Source organism: Rhincodon typus, chromosome 8 (assembly GCF_021869965.1).
Source record: "Rhincodon typus isolate 14 chromosome 8, sRhiTyp1.1, whole genome shotgun sequence".
NCBI classification, from domain to species: Eukaryota; Metazoa; Chordata; class Chondrichthyes; order Orectolobiformes; family Rhincodontidae; genus Rhincodon; species Rhincodon typus.
In genome coordinates this window covers 26,445,404-26,456,709 of record NC_063339.1, presented here as the reverse complement: position 1 = coordinate 26,456,709, position 11,306 = coordinate 26,445,404, and the positions used below count along the sequence as shown (strand labels likewise).

The 11,306-nt window shown below is 42.4% G+C and overlaps 1 protein-coding gene and 1 long non-coding RNA gene across 5 annotated transcripts in view; both read left to right on the top strand.

Annotated features, from left to right (window-relative positions):
* LOC109916454 overlaps positions 1 to 11,306 on the top strand; it is a 387,714-nt gene that overhangs the window by 127,095 nt on the left and 249,313 nt on the right. The gene's annotated exons all lie outside the window — the stretch shown is intronic.
* The window catches only part of snapc1b (small nuclear RNA activating complex, polypeptide 1b), a 37,252-nt gene continuing 36,396 nt past the window's right edge, over positions 10,451 to 11,306 (top strand). Inside the window, exon 1 of one of the 3 annotated variants that reach the window (XM_048600004.1) lies at positions 10,451 to 10,563. The gene's annotated coding sequence lies outside the window, so the exon portion shown is untranslated. Of the gene's footprint in view, positions 10,615 to 11,071; positions 11,091 to 11,306 lie in introns of those variants that run through there. The other 2 variants (XM_048600002.1, XM_048600005.1) reach the window with 2 other exon arrangements.

Here is an 11,306-nt window from a genome sequence, read left to right as displayed (position 1 = left end):
CCCCCCCCACACACACACATCAGACCCATCCGCCCCGACACACACACACATGTAGACCTAACCCCCCACACACACACACATCCAGACCCACACCCCCTACACACACACATCCAGACCCATTCCCCACACGCACACACATCCAGACCCACCGCCCCCTACACACACACATCCAGACCCCCCCTACACACACACACATCCAGACCCACCCCCACACACACATCCAGACCCAAACCCCACACACACACATCCAGACCCACCCCCCGCACACACACACACATCCAGACCCACCCCGTACACATACACATCCAGTCCCACCTCCATACACATAGTCCCACCCAAACACACACATTCAAACCCACCCTCCACACACACACATTCAGACCCACCCTCCATACACACACATCCAGACCTACATGTCCCCCATACACACACATATATTCAGACCCACCCTCCATACACACACATCCAGACCTACATGCCCCCCCCATACACACACACACATTCAGAACCACCCTCCATACACACACATCCAGACCTATGCCCACACACACATCCGTCCCTCCCTCCCGCTGTTAGCTGCAGAGAAGGGCGGTGATTAACTCCGCGATCCCCAGCAGCAGGTTGTCCCCTCCTCCTGCGTGTCGATGCCCTGGTTCCACTGCAGCAGCTCGTCACGTAACGAGCCGTGTACGTGTTACACCTCGTTCCTCTGTCCACCGCCAGCATTACTCTCCTTCCGCTGGGGAATCATTGCACGCCTCTACCCACCACTCAAACCGTTGCCCAGCATGAGTCTTCAAGACCACATGCAGTTTTCATTGGCCTCCCAAACACTTACCCAACACAAGCTCCTTTTAGAACGTACGTGTACAGGACGCTGGAGAATTCATGGTCCGGCCCTAAAATCCCTTGAAAAGGTGATGGTTAATCGCCGCTGCCCTAAATACATTTCGTACACACATGGGACATAAGCATGATCCCTTTAATTAGAAATCCTACATGTGATGAAATAGGCATTCATCTTCCCTTGCTAATTGGTTGGGAGCCCAGAGATGGGATGTCAATTAGTTTGCTCTGTGAAGAATAAGATTTTCCTAAAGCGAGTTCCCATTTGGGGAGGAGGGTGGGGTGTGATGGGATCCTGAATTCAGAGGCAGTATTGGCAGCCATGTAGCTGCGACTAACAGTCGTCTGCGCTGCCAGTCCCTCTACACCACTCTTACAGTTGTCACTGAAGATTTGCAATAATTTGGGAAGAAAATATTGGGAAATAGTTTGGAAACCACCAGAGTGAAGAGTTGGGTATAAAACCCCAAAAAATGGTCGTGCTGTTGTGCTAGGAGCAAAGCTGATGCTTTCCACTGCACATCTCTGTTTATTGGTCAAGGAGCTCTGGGTTACCAATCTAGTAACATATCACTATATTTCTACATTCAGTAATTTACATAGAATCTCTACAGTGTGGGAACAGGTCCTTCAGCCGAATGATTCCACACTGACCCTTGGAGCATCCCACCCAGACCCATCCCCCTATAACTCACCTAAGCTATACATCCCTGAACACTACAGGCAACTTAGCATGGCCAATCGACCTAACCTGCACATCTTTGGACTGTGAGTGGAAATCGGAATACCCAGAGGAAACCCACACAGACACAGGGAGCATGTGCAAACTCCACACAGGCAGTCGTCCGAGGGTGGAATTGAACACAGGTCCCTGGGGCTGTGAAGCAGTAGTGCTAACCACTGAGCCACCATGCCGGCCAAATGTAAAGTATCTGTAAGTCCCATGTTCTCATCACCCTCAAAGCACTGAAGACAGTCGTCTTGTCTGTGCCAAATTTACCAATGCATTCACTCAACCTTCTTTGTAATTTGCTTGAATCATATATTCCAGTCCATGTCCTTTGATCTTCCAGGTGTAGTTTTCTGTGTAAGTCTCATTGACATTCCTGCATCAATTAGCTTTTATTTGGTTATGTATATGGTCTGGAACTCCCCCACCCCACACACACACACACACACACACCCCCCCACCAAAGAAATCTCTCAGCCTTGCTTCATTATGCTTACATACTTAATTTTTTTTTCAAGTCTCCTCTCTTAATTTGTGTTTGCCTTCTTGGGTTATCCCCTGAATGTATACCATCTTTGAGTGGTTAATTATATTAAGAATCCAATATAAATGCAAGTTTTCTTTTATTCACTCATAGGATGTGGACGTCGCTGGCTGGCCAGAATTTATTGCCTGTCCTAACTTGCCCTTGAGAAGATGGTGGTGACCTGCCTTCTTGAACCACCATAGTCCACATACTGTAGGTTGACCCACAATGCCCTTAGGGAGGGAATTCTTGTGAAAAAGAAAATGCATTTATTAATTCTACCTTTGAGTAATTATTTTCCTTCTGTCCTGAAGGCACTGATGAAAGCTTTGACAGGTATTGCTCTTGACAATCTACATTCAGTCATTGTCCTGAGTTGCTGGGTACAGTCGAGCCACGGAATTGCTGGTTGATTTCACCTCTGTAGTTTGGAATGCTGTGGCCACTCAAAATGCACCTCTGCTGCTTGATGAGGATCTGGATTTGAGGCATTTTGAAGATCTTAGTATTGGTTGGTTGTATTTCCGTTGCATACTTCAAACAGCTGTATTGCCTTTAAAATTCAGTGAGAGTGGGATCCGTGACCCAGAGCAGAGGGAACAAATGCAACCAATGACATTTCTGTTCTGCTAAGATAGTTTGAAGAGTTAGGGTCCAAATTGAAATGCATAACTTCCCTGGATTGTTGCTTGAGACATTGCCAGTTAGCATGTGGGTCAACCAGGTTAGGGAATTAAACAGTTGGAAAGAGGATTTTGACCATGGAAATGGCACTTGTACTCAGAAAAAAAAACAATTCTTCTGTTGGGATGAACTCCAATTAAACTGGACTGGGTTTTCCAGGCAATTGTATAAATAGTTTTGTACTTAGGGAATTAAACTAACAGAGGGGAGGCAATGTTTGGGTGAATAGATATTTAGAAATCCAAAAATAAATGCCAAGGCAATAGAACAGATGTATGAGTAAAAGCAAACAGAATGGGACTGGAAGGGACAGATAGTTTAGCAGAACATCAGTGACTAAGGTCCATACAGGGAATAGCAAAGAAAAATAGTATACATATTATATATGTATATGTAAAAGGCTAGATGGATTAATGGCCCAAATAGAAATAAGTGGTTTAAATCTAATTTCTACCACACAGAAATGGTTACATGGTGACTAAGGTTGGGAAGTAAATATTCCAGTGTTGACAATAATTTGAAAAGCCAGAGAAATGGCAAAGCAGGACAGATAGCACTGATAATAAACAATTATATTGGGACATCAGAAACAATCTTGGCTCAGAAGATCATGAAATAGAATTAATATGGGCAGAGATTAAGAATAGCAAGAGTCTGAAAATACTGGTGGGTGTAGTTTATAAGTCTCCCAACCGTAGTTATACTTATACTTAACATTATAATGTTAAGTAATACTCAACTGAGCATTAAAGAAGAAATTATTAGAATGTGCAATAAAGACAATGAAATAACTGTAAGGACCTTAAGGTTCATGTAGACTGGATCAAATTGGCAAAGGTGGTTTAAAATATGAGTGTGTGTAATGTGTTTGAAACTACCTCATAGAGCAATAACAAATAAAAACCAAAAGAACTGTGGATGCTGTAAATCAGGAACAAAAACAAAGTTGCTGGAAAAGCTCAGCAGGTCTGGCGGCATCTGTGAAGGAGAAAACAGAGTTAGCTTTTCGGGTCCGGTGACCCTTCCTCAGAACTGATGGTGGCTGGGAAAACGTCAGTTGATATGCAGAAAATAGGGAGGTGGGTGGGGTAGGGAATAAACGATAGGATAGAGCCCAAAGAGAGAGAAAGAGAAAGACAGTTGGACAGAAAAAGGAGTTGCTAACGATCAGGCTGGGAGGGTGAGTGGTTGTTAATGGGGACTGTTAGTGACTAACAACAGGGAGTGTGTAATGGCAGTGTGCAAAAAAGACCCTGAACTACCTGTTGCCTGCCACTTCAATGCACCAGCCTGTTCCCTGGCCAACATCTCTGTCTCTGACTTGCTGCAGTGTTCCAGTGAAGCCCAATGCAAGCTGGAGGAACAACACCTCATTTTCCGCTTGGGGACCCTACAGCCCTCCGGACTCAATATTGAGTTCAATAATTTTAGGACCTAAACTCTCCCGTGTCCCAGCCCCCCATCCCACACACCAGGCTCTGTTACCACATAGCCTGCCATTACACACCCCCTGTTGTTAGTCACTAACAGTCCCCATTAACAACTACTCACCCTCCCAGCCTGATCGTTAGCAACTCCTTTGTCTGTCCAACTGTCTTTCTCTTTCTCTCTCTTTGGGCTCTATCCTATCGTTTACTCCCTACCCCACCCACCTCCCTATTTTCTGCATATAAACTGACGTTTTCCCAGCCACCATCAGCTCTAAGGAAGGGTCACCGGACCCAAAACATTAACTCTGTTTTCTCCTCCACAGATGCTGCCAGACCTGCTGAGCTTTTCCAGCAACCTTGTTTTTGTTCATAGAGCAATACATTGTGGAACCAACTAGGGATAAAGTTATTTTACACCTAGTATTTTCGAACAGGGCAGATTATGGTCTTAGTATAGTATCTACTTGCAATGAGTGGCCATAATACAGTTGAATTCCATGTTATATTTGAAAGAGACATACTCCAATCATAGACAAGGGTCTCAAACATAGACAAAGCTTGTGTAGGTGTAAGGGAAGAATTGCCTAAAGTTGCTTGGGTAAATTAGCCTATCAAATATGGCCATAAACAAACAGTGGAGAATATTTTTTTAAAAATTCAAAATGTTTGAAAAGAACAGAAGTAAATTTTAGGATTGGGAATATTTTATAAACCATCAAAGGGCCACCAGAAAGTTGATAAAAATGGAAAAGATAGGATATAAGAGCAAGCTAGCCTGGAAAACAAAAACAGATTCCAAGAGCTCTTACAAATATATATAAAGTATGATAGTAATTAAACATTTGTCCCATAGTATCAGAGAAGGGAGAAGTTATTATGTGGAATGAGGAAATGGCAAATTACTAGAACCTGATGGCACACGTTCTAGGGTGTTAACAAGATAGCTGCAGAGACAATGGATGTTCTGGTTGTGAATTTCCTAATTCCCTAGATTCTGGAATGGTCTCAACAGATAGGATAGTTAACAAATGTGACACCACTATTTAAGAAAGGAGAGGAAACACAACAAACTACAGGTCAAATTAGCCTAGTATCAGTTGTTAGGAAAATGCTAGCACCTATTATTAAGAAATCTTAACAATGTACCCAAAAATCTTTTCTTGAATAGAAATGTCACAGTTGTTAACTTAACAATTTATTATGATTATAAGCAATTAGCTGTGCCTTCAAGGTTAATTAATGCTTTACATTTGTCTTCTATGCTTTACCTGCACTAATATTTGGTATGAATTAAATTTTAAAAACTTGATTGTATTTTGCATTTCTGAGGTGTCTGCAGAGATGATGGATGTAATCTTCCAAAATCCCTCAGAAATTGGAACAATCACAATGGGTTGCAAGTTAACAGATCTAATACTGGTAATGAAAAAAAGCAGAGACAATTAAAAATCACAATCCAGTTAGCCTAACATCAACCATCAAGGAAAAGGGAGAAATGATAATTAAGGAAGCAATTAGAGTATACTGAGAAATTCACACTGTAGCTAGGCAAAATCACATTATCTTATGAAGGGCAAATTGTTTTTCACAAATCTACTAGAATTTTTGAGGATATAACTTGGGTAGATAAAGAGGCACTAGTGCAATCAGTAAGCTTATATTTGAGTTGTTGTTGCACATTGCAAAGGTTCATGGGGTTGACCATAATAAAGTTAACGGGACAGAGGTTGGGTTAGTGGCAAAAAACAAAGAGCAGGGGTAAAAAGATCACAGTAGGCTGTTACTAGTCAGGTGTCACAGGGGTCAGTACTTGAGCCTCAGCATTTATAATCTATGTTAATTATTTAGGTGAGTAAACTAGGTGTAATGTTTCCACAAGGGGCAGCACGGTGGCTCAGTGGGTAGCTCACAGCGCCAGGGACCCAGGTTCGATTCCCCCCTCAGGTGACTGTCTGTTCGGAGTTTGCACATTCTCCCTGTGTCTGCGTGGGTTTCCTCCGGGTGTTCTGGTTTCCTCCCACAGTCCAAAGATGTGCAGGCTAGGTGGATTGGCCATGCTAAATTGCCCATAGTGTTCAGGGATGTGTAGATTAGGTTGGTTACAGGGAGATGGGTCTGGTTGGGATGCTCCAAGGGTCAGTGTGGACTTGTTGGGCCGAAGGGTCTGTTCCCTCACTGTAGGGATTCTATGATTCTATGATTTACTGATTGTATAAAATTAGGTGGGAAAGCAAACTGTGAGGAGTACACTGCAATTCTGCAAATTGGATATATTAAATGTATGTAAGTAAGTGATCAAGAAATTGGGGAAGGGATTGAATCCATTTCAGTTAGTTCAGAGTAAAATTTTCAGTCCTAAAAGCAAATGGGAACTGCAGATGTACCGCAGGCTGCAATATCAGAAAGATAGCATTGGTCCTGGGTGAAAAATAGACAATGCCTGCAAAAACTGTGGGATGACAGTGCACTTGGACAAAGAATTGTGGGATTTGTAACACATATGTTGTATTATTTTATATAGGTGCCTGTAATCTAAGCAGAGTGGTTTTATACTTAACCATGATAAGACAAGCTCTCCCTGTGTACGCAAGAAAATAAATGATTATTTGACCTGATTTCTTGAGTTGTCTTGCTCAGTAGTACAAGTAAAATCACATCTGGAATATTGTGTATACTTTTGTCCACTGTTCCCCAGGAACAATTGGGGTGGAACGGTGGCTCAGTGGTTAGCACTGCTGCCTCACAGTACCGGGAACCTGGATTCGATTCTAGCCTTGGGTGACTAGCTTTATGGAGTTTGCACATTCTCCCCCTGTCTGCATGGATTTCTTCTGGGTGCTCTGGTTTCCTCCCTTGATCAAAAATTGTGCAGGTTAGATGGATCCATAGGGATATGCACATTAGCTGGGTTGGCTATGGGAAATACAAGGATAGGGTAGGGGGCTAAGTCTGGGTGGGATGCTCTTTGGAGGGTTGGTGCAGACTGAATGGGCCAAGTGGCCTCTTTCCACACTGTAGAGATTCTATGAAAAAGTATTCCTGAATCAAAGAAAGTCCAACAAAGGCTCATTACATTGATTCCTGGGATGAAAGAATTGTTCTACAAGTAGAGATTGAGTAGATCATATGAATGAATGATTATAAAATTGAATTATTTAAGAGGGTTAGACGTGGTTGTCCCTGGCAGAAAAATCTAGAATTCACTACCAAGAGGGTATTGGGTGCTTAGTCATATATTCAAGGTTGAGGTTGATAGATTTTTGGATGTCAAGGGACATGCAGAATTAGGCTAATGGGCATAGTGAACTTGATGGCTTTTAATTGCAATCCGGTTGTTACATTGTTAACATGGTTACTAGCATATCCACTGCCGGTCTATTTAATTAATTGAACTCAAGTTCCCTCGTTGCTGTGGTAAGATTCGAACTTGTGTCTCTAGAATCTTATTCTAAGCTGCTACATTGCTAGTCCTGTAACATAACCACTACCTCCCCATTCTCTCTTGTACTGTTGTATAATCTTACACGTATTTTGAAAACAGTATGTGTGATTATTAGAATTAAACCACAGTGCAAATGTTGTAAACATTATATCAATATAATTGGCACTTTTTTGTATTGGTCTCCAAAGCCTTTACAGAGAGCAGTGGGTTCCACATCTCTCAACAGTAAGTGTGTGAGTTGTTGTAGCAGCAGTGATAGCAACAATCATTAGATTATAGAAAAATGTAACAGCAAATTATAGGACAATTACAACTTTGTTACTGCTTATTTCATCCATTCAGTCTATGATAGTAAAAACCAAAAGAACTGCAGATGCTGTAAATCAAGAACAAAAACAAAGTTGCTGGAAAAGCTCAGCAGGTCTGGCAGCACCTGTGAAGGAGAAAACAGAGTTAACGTTTCGGTTCCAGTGACCCTTCCTCAGAACTGATGATAGTGTTTATGATTGTGTTTGCCCACGACATGAATGGTATTCCTAATCCTTTGTTCTCACTCTGTTTCGATGTATAGTTGTATCCCTTAACCATCTGTAGTGTATTGAAAATGCATTGTTAGGTTATTACATACAGATGTATCAGCAGAGGGGGTCTACTAGGAAGAGATAATAAATGACTCATAGTTTGAATTCTAAATGACTGTGGCTGAATATATAAATGTTTGTGTCTCAAGAACTTCTAGCTACTTATTCTTAAATGTTGAGACAGTCTCTACTTCCATTAATTCTGGTAGTACATCCCATTGGATTTGAACCCTTTGTCACAACTTATGTCCCAAATCTTTTGCTTAAACTTATATATTAGACCTTTTGATCCAGACCTTGGAAAAGTCTGCGTTTTTCGTCTCTGTTTATCCCTGCATTAGTTTTAAAACCACCTATCAAACCATCCATTAATCTCTACTGCTGCAATAAAAACAGCCTAATTTCTCAAATCTTTCTTCATATTTCTACTTTCTCATATGAAGTAGAATTGTAGGGTATCCATGCTTTACCCTTTCCATTGTCTCAGTGTCCTTCCTATACTATGAAGCCTAACACTGTTTTAACTGTGATCTTAACAGCATTTTTATCAAACTTATAAGCTCTTATTCCCTTGCCGTGAAACCTACAAAACTATTTTTTAGTAAGTGACCTTATTTGCTGTTCTTAACATCTTGTGAATTTGAACCTTGAAATTCTCTGTGTTGTTCCAAAGTATGGTAGATTCATAGAGTCGTACATCACGGAAACAGACCCTTTGGTCCAATTCGTCCATGCCTCATGTTTGCTGACATTGAATTCCATCTACATTCTTTTGCCGATTCCACAATTTTATATTAAATAGCACTTGTGCATTGTTAATTCAAGTCTATATGGCTTCAGTTGGAGTAGGTGCCTAGTAGCAATTACATTTGAATATCTCCAGGATTATTTTTGTTATTCTTCAACAGGAATGTGCTGGTGATTGACTCAATATAAACACCAAAATGTTACCATACTGGAAAATGTGTATTTATTGAAAACATTTCACCATTTTCTTTTGACACTCATAATTTCTTTTATGCCTCCTATTCCACATCATCTGGAAATTTGGCCACCGCTCCTTCAAGTCCAGTTTAAATATTATTGATGCACGGAATGAAGAAGTAGTCAGGACATTGCTACCCTTCGAACCATTTTGAATAATCGCCTTTAACCCTGGCTCTCATTTTCTTCCCTTCTGATGAATCTTGCACAAAGCTAGCCACATGGAAATACAAGGGAACCTCTAATTTTCTTGTTATTGGCAATTTTGGGCCTCATTCCACATTTTAACATTTCTACACATACACAGAAACAGACGTTGTTGGAAAAGCTCCACAAATCTGGCCAGCATCTGTGCAGAGAAATCAAAGTTAACGTTTCGGGTCCGGTGACCCTTCCACAGAGCTGATGGTAGCTAGGAAAATGTTGGTTTATACACAGAAGGTAGGGTGGGTGAGGGAGTAAGCAGTAAATGGTAGGTAGGAATGGAGACCAAAGAGAGAGAAGAACAGTTGGACAAAGAAGTCGATAACGATCTGGCTGGAAGGGTGAATAACATTTTTAATACTTCTACTTTGTCAGTGTATTTTTAAATTCTCATCATTTAAATTTGCTTTCATTTTTATTTACATTTTGCTTCAGTCACGTAGTTAGCCAAGCTGTTCCACAATACTGGCATCCACCTGTCAATGCGCAAGATTGTCCAAGTCTGTCCTGTGTGCAAAAACGACAAATCCAATTCGCCCAAATTCATGAACACCACCATCTAGAAGAAGGGCTGCAGATAAATGGGAACACTAAAGCCTGCAAGTTCCCCTCCAAGCCACACAAATTCTTGACTTTGAACTACATGGCTGCAATGTGGCTGGGTCAAAAACCAGAAATTTCCTCCTTAAGAGGACTGTGATGCACCTGCACCCCAAGGCTCCAGATGAAATGTTCGCCACCACTCGCCCAAGGTTGTTTAAGGGAGGGGTAATAAATTCTGGAAATGCCTACATCCTTTCGACAAAGCACTTTATTTTAGACAAAAGTACTTTGTGCAGTTTGTCTTACAATTTATTTTGCACGCATTCTTTTAAATTTCAAAATTACTTTTTTCATAAAAAATATCTTCGGACACACACACGTATGAGAGAGTTCGTTAATTTTGTTTACTGCTTCGTATTGTGCAGGATATATTCCTTACGGGTCAATGAGAGCGTATTTATTGTACACGTGTTTGTCAGGCTGCTCAGCGCCTCCCCCTAGAGGTCAGAGGCGGGACGGCGTGTCCAGGTTCCTGTCGCTCGGAGTTTCCGTGGTCTGGCTGCGGGTGGAGGAAGGCGCCGAGCTGGGGCCTGGTAACGGGGGCGGACGGGGACGGACGGGGACGGACGGGGACAGCAGCTGAGGTGATCCCGGCGGTGGGGGGTGGTGGTGGTCACGGTCGGACACACGGTCACTCCGGGCCCTGGGGTGGGAGTATATTGTTTTTTTCTCTCCCCCCTCGCATTCCTTTTTTTGGTCGGAGGCGGAGCTGTGAACCTGTGGCCTTCCCCCTGGGCCTCTGGTACCTTTTTTAAAGTAAACTGGTGATGGGGGAGGGATGCACTTTTATTCTTTTTTAAAAACAACGTACTGCAGGAAATATGAAAAACCCCACACAATCTGAGCAGTGTGCAGCGAAGGGGCCCCGTGTGAGGGTTTGTGCGCACAACTGTTTTAATGTTGTAACAGCAACATCTCCCCCTGCTCCTTCAAGGATGACCCTGCCGCAGCCATATTCAGTGAAGATCATTACTTGAAAGTAAAGCTAGAAAGGAGTCTTCACTGCTCCGGAATTCCACGGGAACGTGCGGCATTTTCTTGTATCAGCAGGTGGAGTCTGGTAATGAATATGATGGTTTGTTGGAGCAGAGTCGATGAGCCGAATGGCCTAATCCTCCTCGTGTATTTTATGAGACAACAAGGTGCAGAGCTGGATGAACACAGCAGGCCAAGCAGCATCAGAGGAGCAGGAAGGCTGACGTTTCGGGCTGATGAAAGGTCGAGGCCCCAATTGTCAGCTTTCCTGCTCCTCTGATGCTGCTTGGCCTGCTGTGTT